General features: G+C 40.0%; 1 protein-coding gene across 1 annotated transcript in view; it reads left to right on the top strand.

The window, feature by feature from the left end:
- tmem132e (transmembrane protein 132E) overlaps positions 1-16,469 on the top strand; it is a 437,959-nt gene that overhangs the window by 217,346 nt on the left and 204,144 nt on the right. The gene's annotated exons all lie outside the window — the stretch shown is intronic.

Genomic DNA, 16,469 nt, shown 5'->3' with positions numbered 1-16,469 from the left:
ACTGGAGGCTGTGTGTCGGTGCCTGACACGTGCCGCTTGAACGATGCCTAGGAAATTGGAAATATTCACATTTCGGCTCTTGAACATCGACGCAACAAAAAGCACGCCTCGCACCGTATACCGTCTGTCATTAGACGGCTGTTCAGGGTATAGGCTGCTCATTGTACAGCATGCCATTTAACTGTGTACGCTTAATTACAGTGACACGCTGAATGCATTGCAATTACAGACGCGTCAACGTGTACTTTTATTGGAAAGTGGTACTTTTTATTTGATCACAGACTCTGCAATCTAGAACATTAGGGTGTAATTGAATCAGCCGTAAATGCACAAGGCCTGTATAACTTTATTATATCTTATCTAGCCTCATCTCCACTCAGTGAGCTGTCTATTTGTTACCATTTACCTTATCTGATAATAAAGACTACTCGAGCAATATGATACTCGGGCAGCAAACGCTCAGCCAGAGAATACCTGCACAATAATAGCAACTAAAGCACCATTGTACTGGATGGACTTACCCTGCCTGTGCCTAATGAAATAAAATCAGGTAGACAGGGCATGGGTGATGCTTGTTTGCTATTTCTGTCATTTATCTGGTGATCAGAAAGTCCATTTGGTGTATGATGATTATTTTCTCGATGGTGGCAGACAAGTAGGATGCATAAATAGGAACTTATAAGTAAATGGACTGATTCTTATGTAGCACTTTTCTACTCAAGAACTCAAAGCACTTTTATGCAACATGTCTCATTCATGCAAGCCCTATTTTCTCCTATATCTTAGTGCCTTCTATCGCACGTTCACACTCTGAAGAATGCATTCAGAGAAACGGGGGGTTCATTATGCCCAGTGATTCACTGGCATGCAGACTGGAGCAGCCAAGGACTGAACCGCCAATCATGTAGTTAGTAAATGACCTGCTCTACCTCTTGAGCTACAGCCAGGAAGATGGGGTTGCGATGACATTAATGTTTGTTTGTACTACAGCATACTTCTAATATGACAAAATGCATTTAACAAGTACTATATTTCATTGAAGTACTATCTTTTCATACTTTATTGAAGCTTTATTTTGCTCCTTTCCCAGACTAATACGACTTTTTGCAGCTTTTTGCCTTGTACATTAAAATCTCCCATCTGCTTTCTTAACTGCTCATCCAGTGTATGGTTGTGGGGCTGACATGGGGCAGAGGTAGCCATTCCTTCACAGTACATCAGCCTAGAAGTACCAGAGGAAACCCATTCATGCACAGGACGAACATGCAGAATTGCCCAAGGAGGAACCTATTGGTGTTATATGAGAACCGCTGCACCACCATGAAGCCCCACTTTATGATTTACTTGCAAAATATCCTGTAAGAGCCAACTTCTTAATATGGGATATTTAAAAGCAACATCAGCGGCTAAAAAATATAATTCTGGCACATAAAAATACACTTTAATTACTTTTAATGCACAGTTGCAGTTTCCTCAGTAACGCTGGATGTCCAGCTGTCAAACCTTTTCAGCTCCCTGGAGTAAACTGCGAGCAGCTACTAGAGAAAACAAAAGCTCTGCCTCCTTCCTGATTTCTTTACACAATTAAGGCTTCATTTCCAGGGGAATTTTTTTGTACCGGGTGCCAGAAAAAATTGCATATTCAAAGCAAGGCTTATATGCATGCAGTCTAAGCACTGATGGTGCCATTATTCTCCAGCCCTTACACTGTGCAAGCAAGTTTTGAGTTATTCAAGGCTGAATTTTTTTGGCTTAGGCATCAGAAACAGTAGTTTTACAAAGTGATATGATGCATTTAACTTAAGAATGGTTTCTGTGGCAGCTAGAAATTGTCTAGGTTGGGGTTGAGCAACCCACTGAGCTCCAAATTGCTCCTGATGGTTCGGTCATCATTTTGTTGTAGCTTTATGCCACTGTTGTAAGGGAATGAATGGGTTAATGTCAGGAAAATAGTTAGGTACTCTGGGTAAAAGCGCCGTGTGCGGTCGCTTTACGGCACATTTAGTCTTCCACCACTGCAGCTGCACCTTGATTTTTTTTTTCATCTCTTTAACTTTAAATATCTTAAAATGTTGTAAACAGCAGTGCTTTAAATAGGCCTTTAAGGCTTTGAAAGATTGGCAGTTGGGAAGATAAACGTCTTTTGTGTCATCAAGATTGTTTCACTGTGCTCGGGTTTATTAAGATAACAAACAATCCTTAAATCTTCAGTTCTGTTTTTGTAATAGATGTATTGAAAGTGAAAGTAAACAGATTGTTAATGCAGAGGGAAGAAAACTCCATCACATCTAAAAGCCTGGCCTGGACTGTAAATTGCCCGTGTGACTAAAACAATGGAAGTCTTTCTGTTTATGCTACATAACAAGCATAGTGTGTGCATTTTACTCTCGGGGACATAAGCAGCTCATACGTCGAACGAGGAATCTTTGAGATGCTGTCACATCAGCGGGAGTGAAACGGGGGATGATGCAACTACTCAAAAAACTTTCCAGTGCTCTTCCCACACAGCTTCTCAAACAATAAATAACTGTGGTGATAATAATAATTTAAAAAAGGTATTGTGGCTTATTAAAACTGGCCTGTTTAGTCTGATAACGAATAAACACAAACCCAGCATTAAAAATGATTAAAATAAAAAAAGACCATCCTCAGACTTAATTCATGTCCTGTTATATTAATTAAAAATCTGCCTTTGCAACTAAAGGGACGTCTGAGCTCTTACAGCACAATAATATTCACGTTGTGTAGCTTGCATGAGACCACTTGATCAACCTTGGGCGCAGTTACATTCAACACGTATAAATAAAGCATACATAATGCGAATCCACCCACCTCACCTTTTCAGAAATGCTATTGGAGCCGACTCTGAATGCTTAAAAAGGAGCTATTTTCCATCAAACAGTCCACTTTCTTAAGCTTTTATCTGTGTTAGGGTCACAGGGGTACTGGAGCCTGTCCCTGCCTGTCATAGCGCAAGAGGCAGGTTAACCCTGGACAAGTCACCCGTCCATCATAGAACTGCTTATGCTTTTTCTTATTTTCCATCTCCCTCGCTTGCTATTCACACTTTCTGTTTATGAGAGGTGGCCAATCAGTTGAAAAAATACTTAGAGAGAGGGAGAAGGGCGCTAAAGCAGCTTGTTTTGGGCACAGGTTAAATTGGCCGAGTGAAAGATAAATAAGGAATATTTCAAACTATGAATCAAAGCTCCTCGGTAGAATGCAAAAATAAAACTATGGAGCTGGAACTGTGCATAATAAGTTCCCTTTAATTCAATAAACTACTGAAGTTACTCTCTCGCACACATTTTTATTTAACTTTTTATTTTATTTTATTATGTACTAAGACACTAAACAAATGTCAAATCAAAATAGTGTCACAGGAGGTGCTTCGTTTCTCTATGGTGTAATATTTTCTATTATATATATTTTTATAGAACAAAAATGCATTTTAATGTTCACTGTGAAAATACAGCAGCCGGCTCAAGGTGTGGTTACTGATGTGGCCTCTAAATCTTGCACCTCAGTGGGGGGGAGAGATGCTGGACGTGTCTTCATCACACAGGGATAATGGTTCTCCTGGTCCCTCACTGTGCAGTCAGCATCCAGGCCCTTTCCTTCAGACCAGCTGATTAAATGCAGAGGACCTGCTTCTGAAGCCAGCACAAAGCACAGACCTGCCATTGTGCAGAGGTCATAAAAGCTAAAGAAAAACTAGAAAAAAACCCAAACTTCAATACTGTAAACTAATCTAAGCAAAACGCCAAGCAGTGAACTGACCTCTAACAAGACATACATCCTTACCCTTCTCAGACAGGTGGTGTATTGTTCCTGCCCCCTCCCCCTCGGTTCATCTCGACCTTGACCCAACACTCGTCTTGATAAGCTGTCTACCCTGAAACTGCACATAGCCGGAGGCTGAGCTGTCCAGCTTCCTTACAGCCTTCAATCAGTCTCTGAAGAATGAGACTGAAAGCGGAGCTAATATGCGATGAAAAATACCATAAAAGATAAACACTGATGCAGACCTGTTTTGCTTTTGTTATTATTGCTTTCCTCCATCCTTGTTGCTATGACAGAGGTGGATGACTTCGGGCCTAACCCACTGTAAACACTTTTTACTCGTTTGTTCAAACAGACCTTTACTAATCAGGAAACGGTACGCTGCACTACAGTATCTTTGTTTTTAATACAGTATATTATTAGGTGGAAAGGAAGTGTAAAATTATGGCCATTATGAACAAATGAAATTCAATTTCATGCAGTATCTATTTTTCTATCGCTGTTTCTTGCATTATAGTTTTTTCCATTGTTTTCTTGTTACTGTAATGTTCCTTTTCTATGTTATCATAATAGACACCAGTAATTTTTCCATTGTTCTGGTATTTTGTTTTGCTCTTTGCGTTTTCTATTATTATTTGGCATTTTTTGAAGGACCTCTTGCACAAGCAATTTCCTTTGGGTTGTTTTATCTTCAAATACATTTGTTTCTGCAGTCAGTCAGAATAAGTGGTCATACCAAGGTAATTATCAGTTCATTTACAGACAGACAGACAGAGTGGCAGATTTTCTGAAGGAAGAGAAAACTACATTTTTGATTAAAAAAAAGTCATAGTTTTAGTTTAGTTTGTTTGGTATAGTTTTAAAAAAAGAAAGAATGAATATGAATGTGCAGATTATCAAAGATCAGCCAATTTAAAGTGAGGAAGGAAAGCTGGGGGAAACTTTATTCCATGAAATTAATATTTAGTTCTACACAAGACAGTTTCATTCTCTCATCTGCAGCTATAGTGCTGATGGTCTTAGAGACGGTAAAGATTAAATTTAAATTAAAACCTTTTTAGTCTCTGTGCACTGAGGCATTTAGGAACAGTGACGGAGTTTTGCAGAGACCTAATTGTTAACTAGGTGATGGTTTTGTGTATTTTAATTTCTTATCTCGAACATAAGCTGTTCTGGAGCAGGCTAGGTCTGCTACCGTGGTCAGTTACCACGGTTATGTACCCCAATAAGACGTAGCATTTGCTGCCCGATGAATCCTGTTTCGCAGTTCTGGGCTGAGTGAGCTAAAACCCTGTTCTGCCTCCTTCCATCTGGCAGACGGTTTTCACGGCATCGAAACTGTAACAGCCAGACACTGCAAGAGCTTCTTCCCCCAAGCAGTCAGAGCCCTCAACTCAAAACCACCAAAGAACTGATATACACATACACCTTTACAAACACCTTACGATACTCATCAAAACAACAAAAATCCACCACAAACTCGACCTGGGAACAATATGCTTAGTTGTACACTCAGTCACATAGTTACTGAACACACATCTAAACTAATGAAATACTATATTTGCACATTTTGCATCTTGCACATGTCTTTGTCATGTGTCGTCTATAATATACTGACAATAACTCAACCTGGTAATCAACACCTACTGCACAATCCACTTTGTATTGTCTCTGTCCTGTCTTTGTTTATCGTACAGTTAGTATTGTATAGTTAGTAATTGGTACCTTTTTATCCCTTAATTTTACCCGAATTTAGCATGTTATTTATTTGTAATAGATATATTACAAATAAATAGAGATATATCTTTTATATACTTATAAATGGGGTGAAATAGTAGTTTGGTGCACTGTATGCTGTGTGTACTGTTGTATTGACAATAAAGCTCTAAGCATCCTTCCTCACACAACCATATTTCTTTAGGTAGCAGCAGGCTGCTCTGTCAGACCCTCTCATTTTTGGAAATAATGTTTGAAAGGAAACACAGAGCATACTGGATATGACTAACACATTTCATGTGTAATAGGTGGATCTGCTAAAAGCCTGTACAATATCTTCTAGATCAAAAACCTTAGAATATTACCACTCTACAGTTTTAGAGGCAAAAGTTTGAGGCAATATATTATGATTTCTGTGTTACTGCAGGGACGCATTATATTGCAAAACATGTTTTACATCTGGACTCTGATTACCACCCTCTCTAGATGAAGTGTTAAGGCCCTTCTGACAAAGTTTGCATTGGGTTGTGACATGTTAGCCCCCATGTGGTGAATCTGAACCAGCTATTAGGTTAAAAACTGAAATCCCTGCAGTGCCAGTCAGCATGTTGTCAAGAATTTTAGAAATAAAGCTTTTTTTAGTGTTGAATCTAACACACGAACTGTCAAATCGTCTGCCCTGTGGGCTTAGATTTTGCTAATGGCAGCTTATAGCTATAAATGACTCTTTTAGTTGCTCAGTTTTCTGTTAGAGGGGAAATGCTAACAGCCTGTTATTCCTGCTGTAAGCTGTGAAGCAGTTATATTAGAGATGGCTCTTTGCTGCCATGAAGTCTAATCTTTGTCTTTGAAAACTCATCTGAGATCTGAAGATTTCACCAGTGTCTTTTCATGAGACATCTGACAGTCACATAAAAACTCACTGACAGCGTGCTTTCGTTTGCAGCGTATAGATGTCTGACTATAAGCGTGAACTCATGAACCCGTAACCTGCAGCTTTCGCGTTTCTGGTTAAGGAAGAAAAGGCAGGCGTGCGTGTGAGACTGGAAGCACGATATCCACGCTGGGAAAAAGGGCCCTTGTTTGTCCTTTTTTCTGTGTACACGAACAGTGGCGCGACCAACACGGGGCAATGCTTTTAAAATGTCACCGGTACTTGAGAAAGTCAGCAAAGTCTTGTCATGCGAAATAAGAGCTTAGGCGAAGAAGAGACTGCATGGAACTCACTTTACTTTGATCACAACAACATTTGTTCTGTTGACTTATTTATTTCCATTTTCTAGAAAAGCATACGACTTATTGGCCCCTCCATGGCATCCCTGTAATCCATGTGCAGCCTCAGCTTTTTAGTCCAGATTCCACTTGCCCTGCAATTACCACAGCTGAGAAAATACTTTTGAAAATCATTGAAAATTTCTTAGATGGAGTGAGTTTTTCTTCTACTCAATACAGTGGTCAATACCCCCCAAAAATTAAAAAAAAGGTGAAAAGAATAATTACCTCTGGCATATTTCGAGTATGACGAGTGCCATTTGGATGGTGAATTGCTGATTCTCTTCCCCTGCGAGCATCAATTTCATCATCGATGTGACATCCTTACAGCAGCTCCCTTTGCTGTTATCCTGCATGCCAATGCTCCAGTGGAGAGGAGCAGTGATACTGAAGCTGCTGAGTTGTTGCGGTGCCATTACCTGCAGAGTGTTTATGCTGCAGCTAGGCCCCTGGGAGCCTCTGGGTCCTGCTCTCCGCTCCTTTAAATACTACATGAGGGCCGTTAGGGACTGATGCTTGCACTGGGTCCCACTTCACCTTTAGTAGTGCTTTTCGATCTTTCCCAGTCCATTTAAGTTAACTAAAAAAAAAACGACTAATGGATTGTGTGGGAAAAGAGCATACTATCTTTATAAAGTCATGTTTCATAGGTTTCATGACGTATATACTCAATGGCCACTTAATTAGTTGCTTAATTTATGCTCGTTTTATTATATTTTTGCCTTTAAAACTGCCTAAATTCTTGTTGGCATCGAGTTTCAATTTGCTGTAAACACTTCTCAGACATTTCTGTCCATATTGACATGATAACATCATGGATCTGCAGCTGACAAATCTGCAGCAACTGTTGGATGTGAATATCCTATTTCACCACATCCTGAATGTGCTCTATTGAACTGAGATCTGAGGGCTGTGGGGACCATTTTAGTACACTGAACTCATTGTCATGTTCAGTAAACCGGTATGAGATGATTTTAGCTTCATGTCATGGTGCTGTATCCTGCTGGAAGGACTCAACAAAAGAAGACGGATACACTGTGATCAGAAATGGATGGATGTGGTCAGCAACAATACTCAGTCATGCTGTGGCATTCAAATGATGTTCAGTCGGTACTAACGGGCCCAAAGTGTGACAAGACAATAACCCTCACAATGTTACACCACCAGCAGCAGCTTGAACTGGGATCCTCTGTGAGCTGTAGCCTCAGTTTCCTACTCTTAGCTGGCAGGAGTGGCACCCGGTGTCGTCTTCTCTGTAAACCCCACAGATGTTTGTGTGGGGAAATCCCAGTAGATCAACAGTTTTAGATGAGCCTGTGTGGCACCAACAACCACGCCACATTCAGAGCCACATTCAGAGTCACTTAAATCACCTTTCTGCCTCATTCTGGTGCTCAATATCAACTTCAGCAGGTTGCCTTGACCCTTTCTGAATGCCTTGAGTTGCTGCAGCAGTTGAACACGTGTACCTAATGAACCCACCAAATGAGTGTAGCTTGCTAAATGTGCAAATTTCTGTGATAATGGTGAAAAGTCTTTAGATTTAATGTCAAAGAAACGTAATAATATCAGAGTTTGTTGCAGATTACAATTGATTTCTTTAAAAAAAAAACTTCCTGTAATTTCCGTAGTTATGGTTTGAGTTTGACAAATGTGCAATTAAACAGCAGTTATTTTTTGACAAATTACAGTTATACCTGCAAACTGCAAACAAGTGTAAGTGAGGAAGAGCAGTGTATGTGTAACAAAAGGAATGTACAAACTGCAGATTAAGCAGCTTCAGTAGTAAGAATTACCGGCACTAGGTATATGTCGTACTATCTGGAAAATGCTAGCTCAGCTGTAAATATGTAAATAAAGGTGGCAGCTGCATAAAGAAATGAACTTTTTTTTTTTAGCCTCTTGGTTTCTCATCTTTGTACTCATACACATAAAACAGGGGACTTCTTTTCAAAAACTCTTACAACTTACCTTTCCACTCCCTTTAATAAGAAAATCTTTGCATTAATGAGAATATTTGCATAGTAAAATCTGACCTTTTTATTAATAGGCTTTTGAAAGGTCAAGAAATTAGATTTAAATCATTTTATGTTATTCATCTCAAGACTGAAGGTCACACAGATAAAGAGGAAATTACTTAGGTGGCATGTGTTTAGCAGAAACTGGGTAAGCAAGATTTTCCATTTGATCGAATAAAATCAAATGTTATTCTCATTGTCTAAGCCGTAGAAATTAGACTTTCATAGTGTGTTGCCCTACTTAGAATGTAGAAGTCAAGTAAGTACAGTCTGGATCATCTTTGTTTTACAAATATTACATGAAAAACCCCTCTTTAATAATTCATAGATGAACTGAAACTAATTTTGCTTCACTTCCCTGCCAGAATGCCCTTGATCCACTTTGACCTCTGACTACTGCAAGGAGTTGCTCCAATACTGGAAAAAGATGCTACTCATCAGTATATTGAGATAATGCTTATCTGTGATTTACAAATAGTCAATCCAGATATTCATGCTTTCAAAAGTGCGATTCGATGCACTTATGTGCCTATCTGGCAATCCAGTAAAGGAAAACCCAATCTGTCGGCAAAGTAGCAACATGGAGGCAACATTTCTCGTATTGATTATTTGGTCTGAAATTCATAGTCGGTGCCAGTGTCTTCTGAAATTCAATTCACTGGCTCCAGCAGTTTACTAATGCTCTTCTTCATTTTCCTTTTCTCTGGTTTGAACACGAACTCACCTCTGCACTCTCTCTGCATAATTACAAATCTTGCTCATTGGCTTCTGGCTCATCTGTTTTTGTGTTATTTGCTCTGGAAAGTCTCACCCTTGCCTTGTGGCCTAAGATATTCATCTGAGGGTGGAAGCTGGACTCTTTTAATGTTTTTTAAGCATTTGTGTGGGTAGACAGTCTCGTTTGAGGAGTGCCAAAACATGAATCAGAATATGGAAATTCAGGGTAGAGTGCAGGCTAGTAGACCTCTTGTGTTGTCAGTGAGAAAGACTATTGGAAGTAGAGCAGAGCAAATGTGTCTGGTCCCTTTTAAACGTGTAATGTGATCTGTTATTGATGTAGGACAGTTTCCAGCAGATGCTTTCCTCCACTGGGAGGTCAGAGGTTAGGGTCAGCTGCTGAGGAACAGATAGGAAGCGTGTTAGAGCTTTGTCATTTTATTGATCGATAGACCCCTTTAAGGAAAAGGCTAAATGGTTGCGGAAGCTGTGGTAATAAATTAGTTTTTAGTGATCTTTCCTTACGTTTAAGTTACAGAAATTAGATTTGTGACATATGGACGCAGGGTGTTGTGTTGGTGTGAATGCAGAGCTTTGCAGGTCCACATCTAGTTGTTGTTGATGTGACCAATGCAAAAAACAAGGTGCAATCTGCACTACTCTTGTTTATGTTTCTGCTGTTAATGTGTGAACTCCGGATCAGGGTCAGCGATATAGCCGGAAAACAGTGTCACGATATTTCAGTGGACTTTGTGGCACTAATATTTTTCAATGACTTGGAGAAAAAATACTTTTATTGGCGATTACAGCTTGCAGGCAGTAGTGTAAACAAAATAAAGGTCTTTTTCTATTCTTTTTCAATAAATGCCACTGATGACAGACTACTTAATTAAGAGTGTGAATCTATTGCCACAAGGTGCCAACAGTAGCATTGCAGTACAATAGCAGTGGCACAGCATAACTCAAATGTAAGAACAAAAGTTGCCTTGGTAGTGTTTTGAATAGAAATTTTAAGTATAACATAAAGTGTACTCCAGTCTTAAACGGTTAACAAAAACAAGAACTTAACTCTAGAAGAGCTGCACAATATTATTACATAATATAATTACATTTAAAAAGTATTTCCTGTCTGGGATGTTATATGTTTGAAGCACAACACTAATTTCCATCCATTTGCTCCTACTGTCTTATAGAGTGCAAGCTGGCGAGTGCTCCAGCAATGCTTGGTTCAGCCATTTGTTTACTTTTGGGTCTCACGTAAACACCTGCCGGTGTCTCCTCTGTTTGTGGGTGGCCTGGTTGTACTCGATGGTGTGTTTTTACCTCAACTGGTGAAGCAAGTTTGTTGTTTTTCATCTTTAGCGAGAGCAGTTTTCTTGCATGACTCTCGCTGTCAGACATGCCTGGGCCTGTGTTGTTGTTGTGCATGCTAGGAGATGTTAATGCATGGCGTTGCTATGTCATTGACCTGATATGGTAGATTTTTATGAAGCATAAACATTTAAACTGCTATTGCCACAAACAATTGGATATATCAGAGTCCTACTGTCAAAAGGTAATTATTCTAAGGTAAACTAGTATGTTAGTGTGGATGCTAAGCTTAACTTGAGCTACTTTTGGTTGCTCCCTTTTTTTACAGGGGCCCTCCACAGCAGGCAGCTCAATTTGATTTGTCATATTTTTACGCCGGGCGCCCTTCCTGATGCAACCTCAAAGGGATTTATATCTCCTCTGTTAAGCTTGGTTTCAGCAAGTAATCCAAACCAGCCGATAACATAGTCACCCCTAACCTTTTATTTTGGAGGTCTTTCATCTTATGTCAACTAGCCCAACTTCATTACCCCTATATATCTATGTTTGTCTATGTTTGTTTACCTCCAAGTTTTGGCAGTGCTCTAAGTTTTGTTTGTTAGAAATGCTTTAGTCAGAACATGCCATGCTATCTTTAGCATTTAACTAGCTAGCTAGCTAACTGCTATCTTGTAACTCCCCTAAACTTCCTAAATCCTTTCACACAGATGTATGAATGGTTACACAAACACCTGGGAAAACAGCCACATCGATCATTTTCTTGGAGATGAAATGAATTTGGGCTTTAACTCTCTGTGGTATCCCAGTGCTTGTTTGCTAGCGAAATGAATGGCTATGTCAGACTTAACAAGCAGGCAAATCATGGTTTAGGTTAGAAACCACACAGTGTTTTGTGCCCTGGAGAACGTGTTAAAATGTGAAGTCTGAGAGCTCTTTTGACAGCCAAAAAACAAACAAAGTAATGCATTACAAGTGACTAAAATATGTGCAAGCTGGCCTTTCCTGCTTGTGTGACACCATAAATAGACAGCCTAAACAGAGCATTGTCAACGTTGTGCATTACCTATTGTTCCCCTTAAAGATAAATGACCTCAAGCTGGTTGGCATGTTTGCTCCCGCAGCTAACTTACAATCATGCATGGACACTGTGTTTGATGGCCACTGTCAGGATTTATCAAAGGCATCCTGGACGTGTATCGGGTGCTCGACACAAACAAATCCCTCAGAGGAAGCAGTCAGTTTATGACTCTCACCCAAGTGCGTGCCATCTGTGAGTTAAGGCTCCCATTTACCACTTCATACGCAAGAAATATTGCTGTGAAATGCCGAGAGCGGTGGCAAATGACCTTTTTTTCCTCTCCTGCAAGAGGCAGACTCATCCCAGTATATTGTAGGAAGTGAGGTGCATCTGACATCTGCTTGAAACTAAAGCCCAACAAGGCTCTCTGTTCTTTTTTTCTTTGCGGGAGATGTAAGACCCTGCAGACACGAGAGAGGCAAAGCTGAGACAAGATTTGAACTCCCAAGTCAAATTACAAAAGGCAAATGACATTAATATCACACAAGGTTTGGCAGCTCCTAAGTACATGCAAGGAGACAGTCAGCCTTACCCTCTCCCTTTCTCTTGCTCTCTCTGTCAGCCATGTCAGTTTTTCAGACAAATGCTTGGGGGGCCTTGATAGGTTTCCGCCTTTACACAGAAAGTGGGTGATCACCAGCTTTTTCTTTTATAGAATAGAGGAAGGATGCTCTTGTTTAGCCGTTTGTTTGCTGACTTCCCACCCCCTCGCCTATAATCCTTTGCTCCATTTGTTTTCTGTTTTTTTGTTATTTGTGATTTGCAGATACAACTTTTTTTTCCTGTGTGCTTTTCATGTGAATATTTAAATTATTTTTAAGGTTAGTCACTTGTTTTAATCGCAAATCTGTTTGTCTTTTTCACACAATAACATGAGTGCTTCCCATTAGCGTGGTTGTTGAACTCGTTAATCGCTGTTACAATCACAATTAGCATATACACATTTGTTAATTTGTTCTTTAAAATGATCCCAGCAGGATGCTGTGATGTAAGTCTGCGTGACTGATAGACAGGTGACTGTTTAAATAGCTCATCATAATATCCAGACACGCCATCGCTGTGTCAAATGAGTTCCCAGGACATATGAGCTTATTATGAAGGTGTCAACTTCAGTTAAGGTCTGTGGATAATTAAAAAGTGATGAGTGTCAGTGACATCTATCCAATCATACTCTCAAATGTAACCATAAAGCTCACTAAATCAATCTATGGTGTTTTGTGCCTTGGCGTTATTTGCTTGCTGTCCTGCAAAATCTAAAATAGGTCAGATCTTTGCGTGACCTGCACTACACGGTTCATGCTGTAAACATTTCTCTGTGTGTACACAATAAGCTTTACGAGTCTAAGGCTGCTATGCTTGGAGAGGTCTGACATTTAATTTATTTTTGTGCATTACTGAACTATGTAGTCCTTTTTGCAAACGATCCTCAAAGCTGAAAAAATAAAGCGGGAGAGCACTGGCTTTGTGGCTGCAAGGTCTTGGTCTTGAGGGGGAAACTTCCTTTTTTGTGTGGTAAGAATATTAATAGTGGCTTTATCCATATTTGCTCGGTTTTAGATGTGCTACACCTAAATTATTATAGCAATGAAGGATGCAATAGTTCAAGTTTTCAGAGGCCATTAGAGCATCTGAGCATCCTGATGTCCTCTCTGTGTCATTTAACAAATTCATTATATGAAGTCATGAGCGGCTCCATAGTGTAGTCCTTCACACATTTGCCTAACCAGTGAAAGAGATCCCTGGTTTGAGCCGAGGAGGAGAAAATCTCTTTGGGGTTGAGTCAGGAAGGGCAACCGGCGTAAAGACTTGCCAAATCAAATATGCTACCCGCTGTGAGGACCCAGTGTGAAAAAGGGAGCAGCCGAAAGTAGCTTTATTCCATAAATTCTTGATTTTCAGGTAATAGTCTCAACGACAGTAACAGAGGGGGGAAAAATTGAGGGTAATAAGCTGACCTGGCAGTCGGCTCCATTAGACTACATGCGCTGTGTGTGTTTTGGAGCAAGCTTCAAGGTCTTGTTAAGATCTTAAACTAAAAGATTAAGAGAAACATCTTGTAGAACATTTTTGGAATTATTTCTTATCTCAGAAACCACAAAAATGTGGCAGATAAATAAAAATGAAATTTGTTTCCTACCTGTGGAATAAACTACTATATTTTGCTCTGAGAGGGTCACCCAGAGAACGATATCTCTGCAGCAGCTCCCATCACACACTAGTGTGTGCATGTTCACAGCGCCCATGAGTCATATCGGTCAGGTCAACAGCTTCCTCTTCAACACACACAAAAAGAAGTCCATAGAACAGGCAAAACTTTAAACAAACACAATGACAGTACACCAACGTACTGCACATTTTGACGCCACAATACAGATCTTAGCACAAAAATTCATATGAATGCAAATGGTTCATTTTAAATGATGCCTAAGTTTTAGATTTTAGTTATTTTGCAGAGACTCCCATGATGATATGTGGATATGTGATGCACTTTCCGTGGCCCACCGTGACCGAGACTTCTGTTGCTATTAATCACATCTGACCAGAATTCATCTTCAGGATCGCAATCCTGTGGCCACATGGGAACTGAGTAATTGAATTGTGACAAAGTGGATATCTCGTTACAGTTCAAGGAATCTCTCGAATGATTTTTCTTACTGAAAGCTTTCGGACTTCCTGTTGGTGTCATCTTGTAGCCGGCTTTGGTTGCATGCAGAAAAAAAATGTCTCTAAAGAGCAAATCTTGAACTACAAAATATTTGGACAGTATTCTTTTTAATAGCTTTGTTAAAGAATGGCTGGCAAAGAGAACAGGAATTCATGGGTCACATATAGATAGATAAACTATATGTAAAACCCAATGTGCTAAGTCTACAGTCTTTCCTTTGGCCAGCAGAGGGTGAGCTGCCTGTTTTGTAAAATAGGGTGACCATTGGAGTCAAAAAGCAGAGTAAGCTTTGGGCCAAGCTTAGCTCATTATTGACAGTTTGCTACTGTATAACGTTCAGCTCAGGGCTTGACGGTGGGTTTTGCGAGACGTCATGGTGGCTACCTCTGTGTTGTATACACTGGGGATTCTGGTGCAACTATAGGCAATCTATCTTGCCCCAGACATGTAGTCGCAGCAAAAACCTCACCTACTTCCAAGGTGCATGGAGAGGATGAGAAACTAACAACGCAGGAACTCCAGCGACACTTACAAATAAAGAAGGAACAACTTTATTAGCGCGTTTCGGCTTGTGGCCTTCTTCTAACACTCTTTCCTTTCATGTATTTCTCGCATGTATTATATTAAGATAGGTGGGGATTATGTTTTTCTCCTCCTGTCTTTATCGTTAATGGTGTAGTCCAGTATTTACTTGGGCTGTGACTTAACCCATTAGCCAATACCAACCTGTTATACGTCAGCTGCTTTACCTATGAAGATGTGACTGATGTGACTAGATTGTGGTTCATTAAAGATAACAAATATAATTTGTATAATTTTTTTCATTGGTGTAACATTACTTTAATTCATAACATTTATCGTGTTATGAAGCTGCCGGTTGTACTTTATGTTTTACTGTAGTTTTGCATTTGTTTCAGGTTCGAAAATAATGAACACACTGTCACATTATGTCATTTCTGTTCAACGTATTTGAGGATGCAAACAGAGCTACTCTGTCAGCTGTCTTATGTAAGAACAGAGCACCCTTTGAACATGGTGCAGCATCCCGCTTGCAATCTTTTTCATATTCACCAAGCTTATTTTCCATATGATTGGGACACTGAAGGCAATCAGTGATGTATTGAAAATGGCCTGTGTTCTGCTTGGTCTGTCTGATGTGACAGCCTGTGGCAGCACAGTCCCACTTATCAAGAATGTTGAAGAAATTCTGCTTCTCAGCCTCCCTTTGTGTCCCATCCACCTGATAACAGAGTTCTTTGGATTTTCCATTTTTCCCATGAAGCGATCTCCATTGATCACGAGGTGAGAGCAGGCATTGAGGTTGTCTGGCTGACTGAAAGCAGTACGCTCTGATAAGATTAGGGTGAGCATTACTGAATGGGAAGAGGCACTTGCACATAAGTGAAGCAGCAAGCAGGATGAATTTTGAAGTGCTTGGATGGCACTGGTGAGACAATTACTGTCGCGTGCCAAGGCTGTGTTTTCAAAAACGCATGCATGAAAATGAGGAGAGAAAATCAAAAAATGTAGCATCTTTCAAAGTGAAGTCTTCATCCTTTGCTGCAGGTTTGCAAAGCACGCAAAGCTCTAAATTCAGTATTTTCCCCAAACCATTTGCCCTTGCTTTGAAAAGAGACAGTCGCTAAAGAACGCCATCTTTCTCCAGAGACTCGGCTATTATGAGACTACAATTTTTATACCAGTGACACTAAGCAATATTTGCTTTCTCATATCCTGTGCCTTGCCAATTAAGCTTGCAATGTGGGCTGGAGGATATAGTACAAATTAATAGAGCTGCATCTGAGGAAAGCAAGAAAAAATGAGACAGTGAAAAGCACAACATCAATATGAGCAGGTATATACGACTCGGTGAAGACATTTAGAGAAAAGCGCTTTACCTTGTGGCAAC

The sequence above is a fragment of the Neolamprologus brichardi genome, chromosome 10 (assembly GCF_056152115.1).
Source record: "Neolamprologus brichardi isolate AB-2024 chromosome 10, ASM5615211v1, whole genome shotgun sequence".
NCBI classification, from domain to species: domain Eukaryota; kingdom Metazoa; phylum Chordata; class Actinopteri; order Cichliformes; family Cichlidae; genus Neolamprologus; species Neolamprologus brichardi.
Note: the sequence above shows the minus strand (reverse complement) of the source record. Positions and strands in the feature narration are given on the sequence as shown.